The following is a 12,615-nucleotide window of genomic DNA, read 5'->3' as shown; positions in this document are numbered from 1 at the left end:
AAATGATAACTTGCCAATTTTTATCCTAGTTACATGAAAAGACCATATACCATCTTGGATTGAGTTAATGTGTTTGTTTTATACTACAAATTAACAGCAACATTCATGAAAAAGCAAATGGTATAATACCTTTCCCTCAAATCTTGAAACATTAAATCTAAATCACTGTAAAAAGAGATGTTCATTCACACTGTCACTTAAAAAATATGGATACAAGGCCCCAGAGTGAGACAATTAGAAGTTACGGTTCCCTCAACAATTATAAATTGCTTGTGTTCAGCTGGCATTTCTTGTGTAACTGAGAACCATATGATTTGAAGGCTTGTATCTCTGTATCATTTGAAAAGTATAAGGCATTGAATTTTCTTACTTTTTCAAATAAAGAAATTTTTTTTAAAAAGCCCTAAAACATAGTTTATTCTGTTATGTTGTCAAATAATCAAACACTTCTTTTCTGAACAATAGTTAGTTCATATACTATTCCTAGCAGAGCAGTAGGCACCCTTGAGAAAACCCAGTGAATACTATTTAAATTAAACCAACTTGAATCGGGTCATGTATGAGAGGGTGACCACCTGTCCTAGCTTGCTCAGGACTGAGGGGGTTTTCAGCATTGGGATTTCAATTTTAAAATTAGGGCTTTCTTGGGTAAACCTGGATGAGTTATTTACACTTTAATGTGTCTTGTGTTGGAGAATGGGAAGTGTTAATTTTACATATGTGTATTTTTAAAATTTGTGAGACCCCCAAATATCACGAAAAATTGAATCTGTTGATTTTGAGATTAAAAAAATAGATCTGCAGAAATATATAATAGATTTCATTTGTCCTTTATAAGGTATGTTTCAAGCTGGGACTGGATCTTACCCTCCTTTCTATGCTTGGCATCTCAAAAATGCACACCATAGGCACTTTATATGTGTTGAATTAACAGGATATTGAATTGTCAAGAAAATTAAAAGGAAGAGTGGTACCACAATGTTGGTGCTTCCTTCCTTTCCCCCAGGCCTTTAACTCTCAGATTTCCCTGAAAATGGAAAATTACTACAATCTATGCTTTATAGAATTTTTCTGGGGGAGAAGAGAGTGTGAGAGACTTTTAATTCCAAGACAGAAAAAAATTTTATGAACAAGATTTCAGCTTGGTAATAAAAGTATTTTCTTTCTTTTTAAGATTTTATTTATTTATTTTTTTAGAGAATAGGAGGAGGGCAGAGGCAGAAGTAGAGAGAGAATCTCAAGCAGACTGCGCTGGGCACAGCCGGATGTGGGGCTCAATCTCACAACCCTGAGATCAGGAAGCTAAGATAAAATCAAGAGGTGGACACTCAACCAACTGAGCTGCCCAGGCAGCCCAGTATTTTCTTCATCAGAACTATAATTTGGGGCAGCCCGGGTGGCTCAGAGATTTAGCGCTGCTTTTAGCACAGGGCCTGATCCTGGAAACCTGGGATCGAGTCCCACGTTGGGCTCCCTGCATGGATCCTGCTTCTCACTCTCTCTCTCTCATGAATAAACAAATAAAATCTTTAAAAAAAAAGAGAGAGAGAACTACAGTTTGACTCTTTGAATCAGGAAGTGCACCCTCACCAGACACAGGTGAGGTGCTGCTGCAAAAAAGCCAAATTTTAAACCCAACCTTTTCCCTTTTTTTGCTCTTTAATAACATAGCTGTTCTTTAGTGTATTTTTCATTGTTTAACTGAGACATTCGATTTGTAGTTTTTCAAGAAACTAAAATTAAAGAAAGCATTCTTTTTCTGTTCTTTTTATTTAATTTTTAAAAAATACATAAAACTAATCAAACCAGTTAGTCTACATTCTTGGTGAAGCATTACCTGTTTCTTAATACAAGGAAGTAAAAATACATAAAATATATATAAAGGAGTATTGGATCAAGGCCATGTACCTTACTGCTTATGTTGTCACTTGAGACCGAAGATCAGAAACTCAGTCTTTGTCGTTTCTAATGGCTGAGTAATATTCCATTGTATACATAAACCACATCTTCTTTATCCAAATACCCACCATTTGCTTCAACGTGGATGGAACTGGAGGATATTATGCTGAGTGAAGTAAGTCAATCAGAGAAAGGACAAACAGTTTATGTTCTCATTCATTTGGGGAATATAAATAATAGTGAAAGGGAATATAAGGGAAGGGAGAAGAAATGTGTGGGAGATATCAGAAAGGGAGACAGAACATAAAGACTTCTAACTCTGGGAAACGAACTAGAGGTGGTGGAAAGGGAGGAGGGCGGGGGTTGGGGGTGAATGGGTGACGGGCACTGAGGTGGGCACTTGATGGGATGAGCACTGGGTGTTATTCTGTATGTTGGTAAATTGAACACCAATAAAAAATAAATTTATTAAAAAAAAAACTCATTCATCCTGCATATTCTTTGCCAGCCATTTGATTGATTCAATGGAGATGCTAAGTGCATCTACAAACACAGCTAAAGTTTTAGTGTATATGGGAAAAGGAGCAATGCAGAAACATTAGTGGGTTTCCCTTCATGGCATTTACAAATGGGAATAGATTAAAGCGATTGCACAAGAGAGGTAGGTGTAGATGCCGAGAGAATAGGCAGGGTGGGCAGTGCCAGTGAAAGGGGAGACTTCCAGCCCTGCTTGGACTTGTCTCAAGAACAGTGGAATGACAAGACTCATTATATCAAGTATACCCTAATTTCTACAAGTGGAACAAGTTTCATAATGGCAGATATTCTCAGATTATTGAGAATACTCGTATCAATATTAGGCATTCATTTTAAAGCAAAAATATACTTGATAGTAGTTTCTGTGACTGCCTGCCAATATACATGTAAATACACATTTTTTTGTGCCTTTTATTTAAGAACTGCATTTAAAGAGATGTCTGACTTAGGTATTTGTATTTAGGGATAATAGTTTAATTCCTAGACTGCTCCTGTTGCAATTTGGAATAAGTCTGGAGAGATTTCGATGTCTTATGTCTACCCATAAGCTATTAGATTTAGCCAGTTCTGAAAAGAATAAAAGAAAATGTATTATATTCCTCTTGCCTCTGTGATAAATTCAGTGGCATGGAATAAACTTAAATATGCCATCTGACAGTTCTGAAAGCCAGAATTAGTGAAAAAATTTGTGCATGAAATTTGTAAATACATGCTCTAAGAAGGTTTTTCCACAATAGCCCCAAACTAAAAACACCCAAAATATTTATCAGTAGGTGAGTGTCTGCCTTCTGGGTATCTCCAACTGAATGGCAGTGGCCTCGAATTCAACATTTTCCTGCTGGAAATAATTAACTATCCACTTCCCTAACTCTTTACGCATTTTTAGGGCACACACTTGCTCATCACTTAACCAGGAACTGAAGGGTTCTCCTTGTTTTCCCCTCATCCACTGTGCATCTTATAGGTGCTAATTTCTGACCAAATGTAGCTCTTGTGTCTGCCTCTTGCTTTTTCTCCCATCATCACACAGAGCCACTGTCGGGTCTCCTAGCTCAAGTCTGACCAATGTCAGTAACCTACTGCCTTATTTTACTGCTTCCACCTCAACTTTTACAGTTATTGTGTTTGGGCCAGAGGCCAGTGTGCCCTTATCAAGTGCAACTTGGCTTCCAAAGAGGACATAGAGCAGTAAAACGGTGTGGGAGCTAGAGTCGGCCACTTACTCTGTGTGACCTGGGATCAGCTATTCACTTCGACTTCCTCATCTACACAGTGAGGAAATAATAATGCTTCCCATCAAAGCGCAGTGAGGAGCCTTACATGAAAGGATCAATAAAAAATGTTCTACATGGTTCCTGGCTCATTTGAAGAGATCAATAAATTAAATGTTTTCACCTCTTATTCATAAACTTAGCTTGATTCTGTGGACAATCACGAATAGTTGAAATCTCAGGATGACTTACTGCAATTTCCTGTTTTCTGTTTATTTCTATCCACTCTATACAATACAAAAAGCAAAGTTGAAGTTAAAAAGAATCAGAAAAGTTAAAGTTAAATCAGAATCAGAAAAAAAAAAAGCATCAGTGATCAATGGAATGTACTGCAGTGTATATACTCCAGAACCACACCCAATTAAACTATTCTTTATGCAACGGGTGGCATAAATTAATTTCTAATTTAGTGGTCTGTATCGATGTGTATTTCACAAGTTCTGGCCAGGACTTTTTCCTTCTTTTTTCCTTTCTTTCTTCCTTCCTTCCCTCCCCTTTTTTTTTCTGGGGTCATATAAGAAGCTTATCAGACAATAGAAGGTGACATTGTTTTCCATTTAGTTTATACTATATAAGCTATTTCTTTCTCTGTAAAATAGGGGAAAAACTGTAATTATCTAGTACTGCAATTATGAGAATCAAATGATTTAATTCATGTAAAGCATATAGTTCCTGGCCCATAGTAAGGACTCAATAAATGTTTATATATATTATTTATTGCTGCTGCTATTATTATTATTATTACATCCTCAACTCATTCAAACTCAATGGTAATCTAGAGATAGCATCAAAATGGACACATGCACACACATTTAGATAGCAATATCTGCATATGTGCATACATAAAACGTATTAAGGATTTTAATTTTCTTTGATGCAGATTTGATTTCCTTTGCAGAAGGAATTTCTCATATTTTCTTTTTTTAAAAGATTTTGTTTATTCATGAGAGACAGAGAGAGAGAGGCAGAGACATAGACAGAGGGAGAAACAGGCTCCCCACAAGGAGTCTGATGCGGGACTCAATCCCAGGACCCCAGGAGCACGACCTGAACCAAAGGCAGATGCTTAACCACTAAACCACCCTCATGTTTTCAATAGATGATTGAAATGACTTCTGTGCCGCTTCACCTGTTCTATTTGCTTCATTTAACTAATCAATAAATATTGAATTAAATATTCTGTGTCAGACACTTTTGTGTGGTACTGGGCAGCAAATGGTGAACGGTATTAATATATCCCTGCTCTTGTAGGGTCTGGATTCTAAGCGTGAATATAAATATTAAACAAGAGATTACAAGTTCGATTAATGTTATATTGGGGGAAATAAATGGTACCGTGGGAAGGTGCAGCTGTCATCTGTTGATTTATTAGTTTCCAGGGCAATGCATAAACTGAGTTATTTAATTCATTTTGATAATAGTTTCTCAGACTCTATCTCCTAAACAAGGAGTCTTTTGCACTTCTTACCTGCGTTATTTTAAAAACAAAACCTTTCAGCACTGCACTTACCCTGGTAATCAGGCATTTAAAAGCCTAAAATAAAAGAACAAAGCTTTTGAACCAAGTTACTCACACAATCAGAATGTACAAAGTAAATGAAAGGAATTCGAGCACAAATTTCTTGCCCTAAATAATACTCTGGAGAGATCAGTGCTTATAATGAATGAATAAATGAATTCAATAAGAAGAATAGAAGTTTAATTATGAGTGTACAATCCTGAAATACATTCTTTAATTTTAGATTTGCCATATATTGACTTTATAATCTTTGGCAAGTGTTTTATCTCATTTACTAAGATTTTGATCTTTCCAAATAGAAAATAATTAGAAGTAAAATTGTGTAGTACCTTAAAGTTTACAAACTACATCAACTATTTTGAATAAAATTAGGTAATAAGTATGAGAAATAAAATTATAGAATCTTATAAATTTCAGTTTTACTTGACATGTAAAATAGCTATGGTGCCAAATATTGCAGAAATAAACAATCTTTAGATATCATAACGTATATTATATTCTTCAAAGGAACTGTAATCCTCTTTAGAGACTGTCTTGTTGATCCATTTAACTTAAAGACAATGAATAAATGCCTTTGCAAGAAATAGAAGTGATTTTTTATGAAGTGATTTTATTTAAAGTTAACTGAATAACCAATGAAAGATTTTTTCCTAATACATTTATGTATATGTGTACGCATATGTTCATCTATATAGCCAAACAGCCAGCTATGTATTTTGAATTTATGCAGAATTGGCAGTCATTCTTTCAAAAGCCCTTTTTGAGCATCTGCTGTATACAGTGCTAGGCTAGGTGTAGATGAGAGGCAAAGATTAATAAGATTGGTCTCTGGCCTTACGTGGTTTATAATTATCTAAAGATCATTCTCTAAGTATCATAAATTATGTTAGTCATTTGTTTGCTCAAAGGCACAAAATTTTCATGGCGGAATGCATGTAATTCATGTAATTTCATGTAATTTAGACTTCTAGGGAATAGTGGGAGCCAAATATTTCTTCAAATAATTTTAAATTTTTACATTGCAACTGTTTTATAGTTGAAATTTCAGAATTTTAATTTTAGTACTTCTACCAGTCTAATATTTCTCTATCAAATCTTTGTCTTGATTTCTTTCTGAATCTCATTCACTTTACTATATGCTCAAGTAGATAACTACAACTATCTATCTACAGCTATCTATTATTAAATCATAAACTACCACCTCTTCCCTTCCTTATAATATATGCTTTATACCTTATATTACATGTATATGCACACACGGTACCCACACACACAGGGTGCACACACACATATTTCTACATCAAATATGGAGGCTGCCTCTATACACAGGGCACAGTGAGATGCACAAACCTGATTGTGAGCAAACAAGTGAGCAAGAGAGAAGGAGAGACAAAAAGAGAGAAAATTACTGAAAACCTAAAATAGCTGGCAAATAGCACAACTTATAAGGCCAATGAACTTGACTACAGGGTGGCTTTAAGCTTTCAATCATTAACTCCAGTTTACATATTTCCTCTTCCCTAGAAAATAAGAACACAAAAGTATACTGACCAACCAGTGAGATTGTAAAGTCATTAAACCAATAATAGAAAAGGCTAACTGGTAAGTCAACATGAAGAAGGCTGATGATGATGAGGATGATGATGATGATGATGATGATAATGATATCCAGACACAAAAATTCTGAAAGCATAGACATCTGGATTAAGGAAAAGCTTCAAATACTTTGGAAGTCCTCAAGGCATATTTTGTAATACAACACCATAATTTATACTCATAATAATCACTTCAACTATCAAAAATGTTTTACATTTCATATGGTCTTTTGAAGAAGAAATGCAGTTTTAATAATTCAGTATATAAAGTTGCTCTCCAAAATAGTTAACATTGTTTAAGAGTTTGATCATTGCATAGGGAAAGTTTCATCAATCTAGACAATCTACATCAATCTACTTCTGTGAAATATTTTTTTCCCTAATACTTGTGTAAATAAGATACTCACTTTTCCTGGGTGCTAATCCTATGCATTTCTTTCTGGATCTTGGTAATGAGATTTCTTTAAACAAATGCAGTGTTCTGAGCATCAATAAACAGAAAGATTTGCCTCTGCTCTGCAAAGGGGAATCACTTTAAGTCTGCCATACTTTATCAATGGCAAAGTCCTTAGAAGTTTTTATCATATATCTTATATTTTGAAAGTTACTCCACAGTCAAGAATATGAGCAGATCATATGAGCTTCCATTTGTGGTGTTCAATTCCCTTTACTCGAGGCTTTTTTGTTAATGTATCCAATTTCTCTGAATGACTATAACATTTCTTGGATAGTGATACCACCAGTCCTTCTGGAAACCTGAAATGTAGAAGCACAGGACTTTTTACATCTTTTTGAAAAAAACATTATCTAATGTCTGGTTTTGGTTATTTTAATCCTTTATACAGCCAAGTTTGATTATAGTTTGGTTTTCAATCCAGACTTGGTGGCTCATTGCTTACGGGTTTTTTTTTTTTTTTCAGTCTTTTTTTTTCCTTTCTTCTACTTAATTTTTGCTCCCTGGTCATTTGCATCTATTCCTCCTTCTTCTCTTAACCCCAGTTTTCCTCCCACACTAAGGGCAAATGGTGGTGTGATGTCCTTCAAAGACTGAGGTGTAAATTTGCATAAATGAGTCATACAGGAATGCAGAAAATATAGATTTTATACTTTCCACCAAGGAAAGGATTGGTAATATTTTTTTCTTCATGTGCCAATTGAGTGATTATTTTTTAAGCTATTCCCATTCTTCCCTAGGGCAGATAGCTTCCTTTATGCAAGAAGGAAAGATTTCTGTGATAGCCCTTGTTTCCATAAATTTTATTGTTTGTAATCCCAGAGAAGAAGACACATAATCTCTTCCATCATCCATATATTAAACATTAAAAAAAGGGATTGGCCTTGTGCTGGAGTCACATGCCTATATCTGAACCAATCACAGTAGTTGGAGAAAGAAGTTGATCTGATTGGCCAATCTAGTGTTTGTCCCCACCCACGGCGAGGGAAAGAGGTTGATTGATGTTTGCAAGCCTGATTGCAGCTATGTGGAAGCGTTGAGCAAATTACTGATGTCTAATATTCTAGGGCACTATTTTAGTATAGACCTGGCTTTGTTTGTAATATTAAACTAACAAATTCTACATTTAACAGTGCTATCTTGTCATATGGCCATTGTTTAGACCTGCAACTTTGTAGTAAATGTCTTTCTTTTCTAAATGGAACATGGTAAATTGTCACCTTGAATGCGGATTGACTTTTTTAAAAAAATGGAAGCCTGTTGATAGTGCCTAACAATGACAAGTAACAACACATAAACAAGGAACATGAACATCAAGATCACACAGGAGCAGAACCATGTTAACAGTAGTGAAATCTATTTTAAATCCATTAGAAAAGCTTCAGTAGGTACCAGTAATGAGTTTTAAAGCACCTGGGTCAGAAACACCAAACAAGCTGCTAGTTCGCCACACAGGATTCATTAATCATTTATGCTGCCTGCAAAACTGGTCTGTTGAAATGGACCATGCATGTAGTGGTGATGCTGATCCATGAAATTTTTAGATATGAAGACTGCACAGATGTTAACTACCAAGAACAGCTTCAATAGGAAACTGATGATTTTGATATTACAAGGAAGACAAGATTAGGAATAATGACTTCTAGAATATTCTGGATGGACACATATTTCTCCATTTAAGATTCCAAGCAAAATAGTCAGATACTCAGCATAGAACTTTACTGGAAGTTCTCTTTTCTGCCCTTTAACTCTGATTTGCTAGTTTTACTGTTGTAGTTCCTCGCTTGGCAAATTACAATTGCCCATCCCTCTGGCCACTGAATTCCTGCAGAGACTAGGTACCTGTGCTATGTCTGCGTGCCTCAGCTATTAGCTGTTGATCTGTGCACTTACAAAAAGTCAGATGCGTAATGTGTTTGTTCCCAAACCTGCTTTTGCCACTTAATTTATTACTATAATAAAGTAATTAAATATTAATAAACTGAGGTAATATTCATAGCAAAGGAGAGTTGTTGATGTGAAAATTAGGTTAAATCCATTGTAAATTCTTGGCTAATACAATTTTTAAAAAATGCTTTATAATTAAGTGTGCGCACAGATTTCCAAGTGGTTGTGCTGGCCATCTTGTTTTCCACTCAGTCTTATTTTCCTCCTTTTTTCACCTTTGATATCTTCTGATGTGCCCCTCAAATTCACTCATTTCTTTTTCTTATCTTCTTTGGTTCTTTGGGAAGCTGACCCATATGGATTTATTTGTCAGTGGGGTCCCTCAATCTCTGATTTCTGCTTGTTTTGGCAGTGAGAATCACTGAGTATTTTTTGCCCCAGTTCCTTCCTAGTGGGATCACATTAGGTTGGCTACACTCCTGGATTGAAATTCTCATCTTCTGACAGGTCACTTTCTCTCTCTCTGGCTCCTGGTAACTACTCCTCTTTTCCTTTTAGACCTACAGGAAGGAACTATCATCAGATTTTACCAACTTCACTGTACTACATTATCCCTGGTGTCTCCTCATACTTTGCTCACATTTTTATTTATAGTCTTTTTTTTAGAACTCACTTTGACTTACCCATTTTGAATGTATGTGCTGTTTCCTGCTAGCATTCTGGCTGACATGCCGGAGGAGTGAAGAGTATGGCTACTGACTTGCACAGTCCTGAATATAAATCTTAACTCTCTTCCTATAGTAAGTGGAGAATGCAGAGCATCGATGGTTCCTTTTCAAACCACACATTTTTCTTCATAAAAATGGATATAATAATAAAAACTACTCCACAGATGCACAATCTCCTTCTACTGCCATAGCGAGAATCCATTATTTATAACTTTTTTGTTTAACTCGGTTCTGATGCATACTAAATGCTTATTAGGTTTTGATACATGAATAAATTATTTTATGAATGAAAGACAATATTTTCTCATACAGACTCCCTTCTTGGTAAATTTGGCAGTTATTAATCATATAATTCCTTTAGAGTCTTTAGGAAGAATATTCTTTGGGTGAGAACCCATCTGAAGAACTTTCACTAATGTCTCATTCTTTTGGTTTAGCACATAATCTAAAATAAATCCTGCAAAAGTGAAATGAGCTACAGTAAAAGGACACAAAATGAGTCATGAAGGTAGGCACTATTTTGGCCTTAGAGCCATGTGGGCTAGGCTTTTTAAATGTCTGACTTCCTAATCAAATAGACTTTCTATAAAGTGACACATTTGCTAATTATCCCAATATGCTCTGTGCCAACATACTAACAATTTGCTATGTAGCATTTATATAACCTTATATAGCCCTTACTGTGCACCAGGCTTAGTCAGATTACTTTATGTATATAAACTTATGCCCTCCCCATACAATTATCCTTTTATTGTCCCCATTTTACAGAAAAGGAAATTAAAGCACACAGCAGTTAAGTAACTCACTTAATGCCCATGGCCAATATTGATGAAATCAGAGCCTGTACACTTAACCACTAGCTTGCAGTCACCTATAGCAGAGAAAAGGCTGTGTGTTTACTACAACATTTCGTCTTTCAGATCACACAGAAGGGCTGCATTTCCTAGATTGTCCTGCAACTAGATGTGGTCAAATGGCTGAGTTCTGACCAGAGGAATGTAGGTAACAATGAAGTAACCCCCCCCCCCCTTCCAGACTTGGCCTCTGGAATCACCCTAAGAGTCCTCTAGCTCTTCTCTTCTCTAGCTTGGGAAGGCAGGGGCTCCACAGGGGATCACAATGAGATAGAAAAGGGCAGCCCAACCTGTTTTCAACTATGACATGAATAAGAAGTAAATTTTGATTGTGTTAAACTATTATGATTTAAGGGTACATTATTCAGACATAGCTTAGGGACTAACAAAGAAATTGGTATTTTCAATCAGACTGTTTTAAAGTAAAACAATAATATATGGCATTGACCTCGTTATGCATCAGTAAGGTCAATATGAGAGATGGGGATGTATAAGAAACTATCCATTTTATACTGTGGAAGAGCAGCTGGAAAAACTGTTGCCTTTAGTAACTTGGGAGGCAGAGTAAATATCTTTAACTTGTACTTTCAGAAGAAGTGAATGAATACATAAGAGAACTAGTGTCTACTGGCTATTACTTGCCTTGGTGAGGTTGTTACAAAAAAAAAAAAAAAATCAGAAAATAACCAGCCTGCATGTAAGTAGAATTAGAATAGATTCCGAAATAGATTCCGGAAATTGGGGTCTTGCAATGTTAGAAGATGCCAAATAATTACAGATGAGATTTTAGAAGGCACTCAAGAAAAGAATCAGGCCTCAAAGATTATAAAACCCCAGAGGAAGGCATGGTCTCTAATACCTACATCAGATTGTGTCCAAGCAGAATAAGGACCAAGATTCTCTTCCCTGCAGAGAGACCCAGCGGTGCTAGAGAACAATGGTCAAATACAGTCCCCCAGGAGTGGCATGAGAGTGACGGGTCAGCAGAACCAAAGAACACACATGCGTTTATTCTGCAGCCTGAACAACTTTAAGTTCTCAAACTGGCTGATGGCCTGTTATATTGCCAGGTATAATGTATCGATTTAACAACAATATCTCACTTTAATCATCAAAAAAAAAGCCCTTTACACCTCAAAAATGCCAACTTGATAAAAAAAATAACACAATAAGATCACCATGGACATTACAGTAATTCTAAATATCTCATGGCAATTGCTTTTTAAAAAACTATAATTGCTATTTCCTCATTTGGGAAATTTTTAGTGATCGTCAAAACACTTAGGGAAACTGAAATTTCAGTGAATACAAAAGTGACACTGGAACAATAGGATTGATTTCGGACTGGCAGTTATATCTCCATGGGCTTACCCAAGTTTGGTTTCTTTGCAAGGGAGTAAGCTCAGCCTTGCCTACTGGATTAAGGTATGCAGAGCAGTGTGCTGGAGATGGGGAGGTGCAGAGCAAGGGAGAAACAGGAGGTATATTTCTTTACTACCAGTTTTACTTAAAAGACTGGTAGATACATTATTTCACCTTAAGATCAACACAACACATTGTAGATTAGATTGTAACATTTAGAAGAATTTTGAGATAAGATATAGAACTACAAATAAATTTATTTTTGCATCATTGACAAGCTTCACTTCCCTGGGCTGAATCACTTGGCAAGGACGACTTTGTGCATCTGAGTTAGCTGAGAAGCTGGGAGGTGAGAGGGAACAGAAGGAAAGAAGGGATGTAGGAGGCATCTTGTGATTTAACAAAATGGGTATTGGTTCTTCTTGATATTTATATCCCCAATCCCAGTGGTCTTAGGCCACTGGAAAGAAGAACAAAATTCAGTCCTAGAATTTCTAAGGAGTGAACGT

This window comes from Canis aureus, chromosome 14 (assembly GCF_053574225.1).
Source record: "Canis aureus isolate CA01 chromosome 14, VMU_Caureus_v.1.0, whole genome shotgun sequence".
In the NCBI taxonomy this organism is placed as follows: domain Eukaryota; kingdom Metazoa; phylum Chordata; class Mammalia; order Carnivora; family Canidae; genus Canis; species Canis aureus.
The sequence above is the reverse complement of the archived record's forward strand: the minus strand, read 5'-3'. Positions refer to the sequence as shown.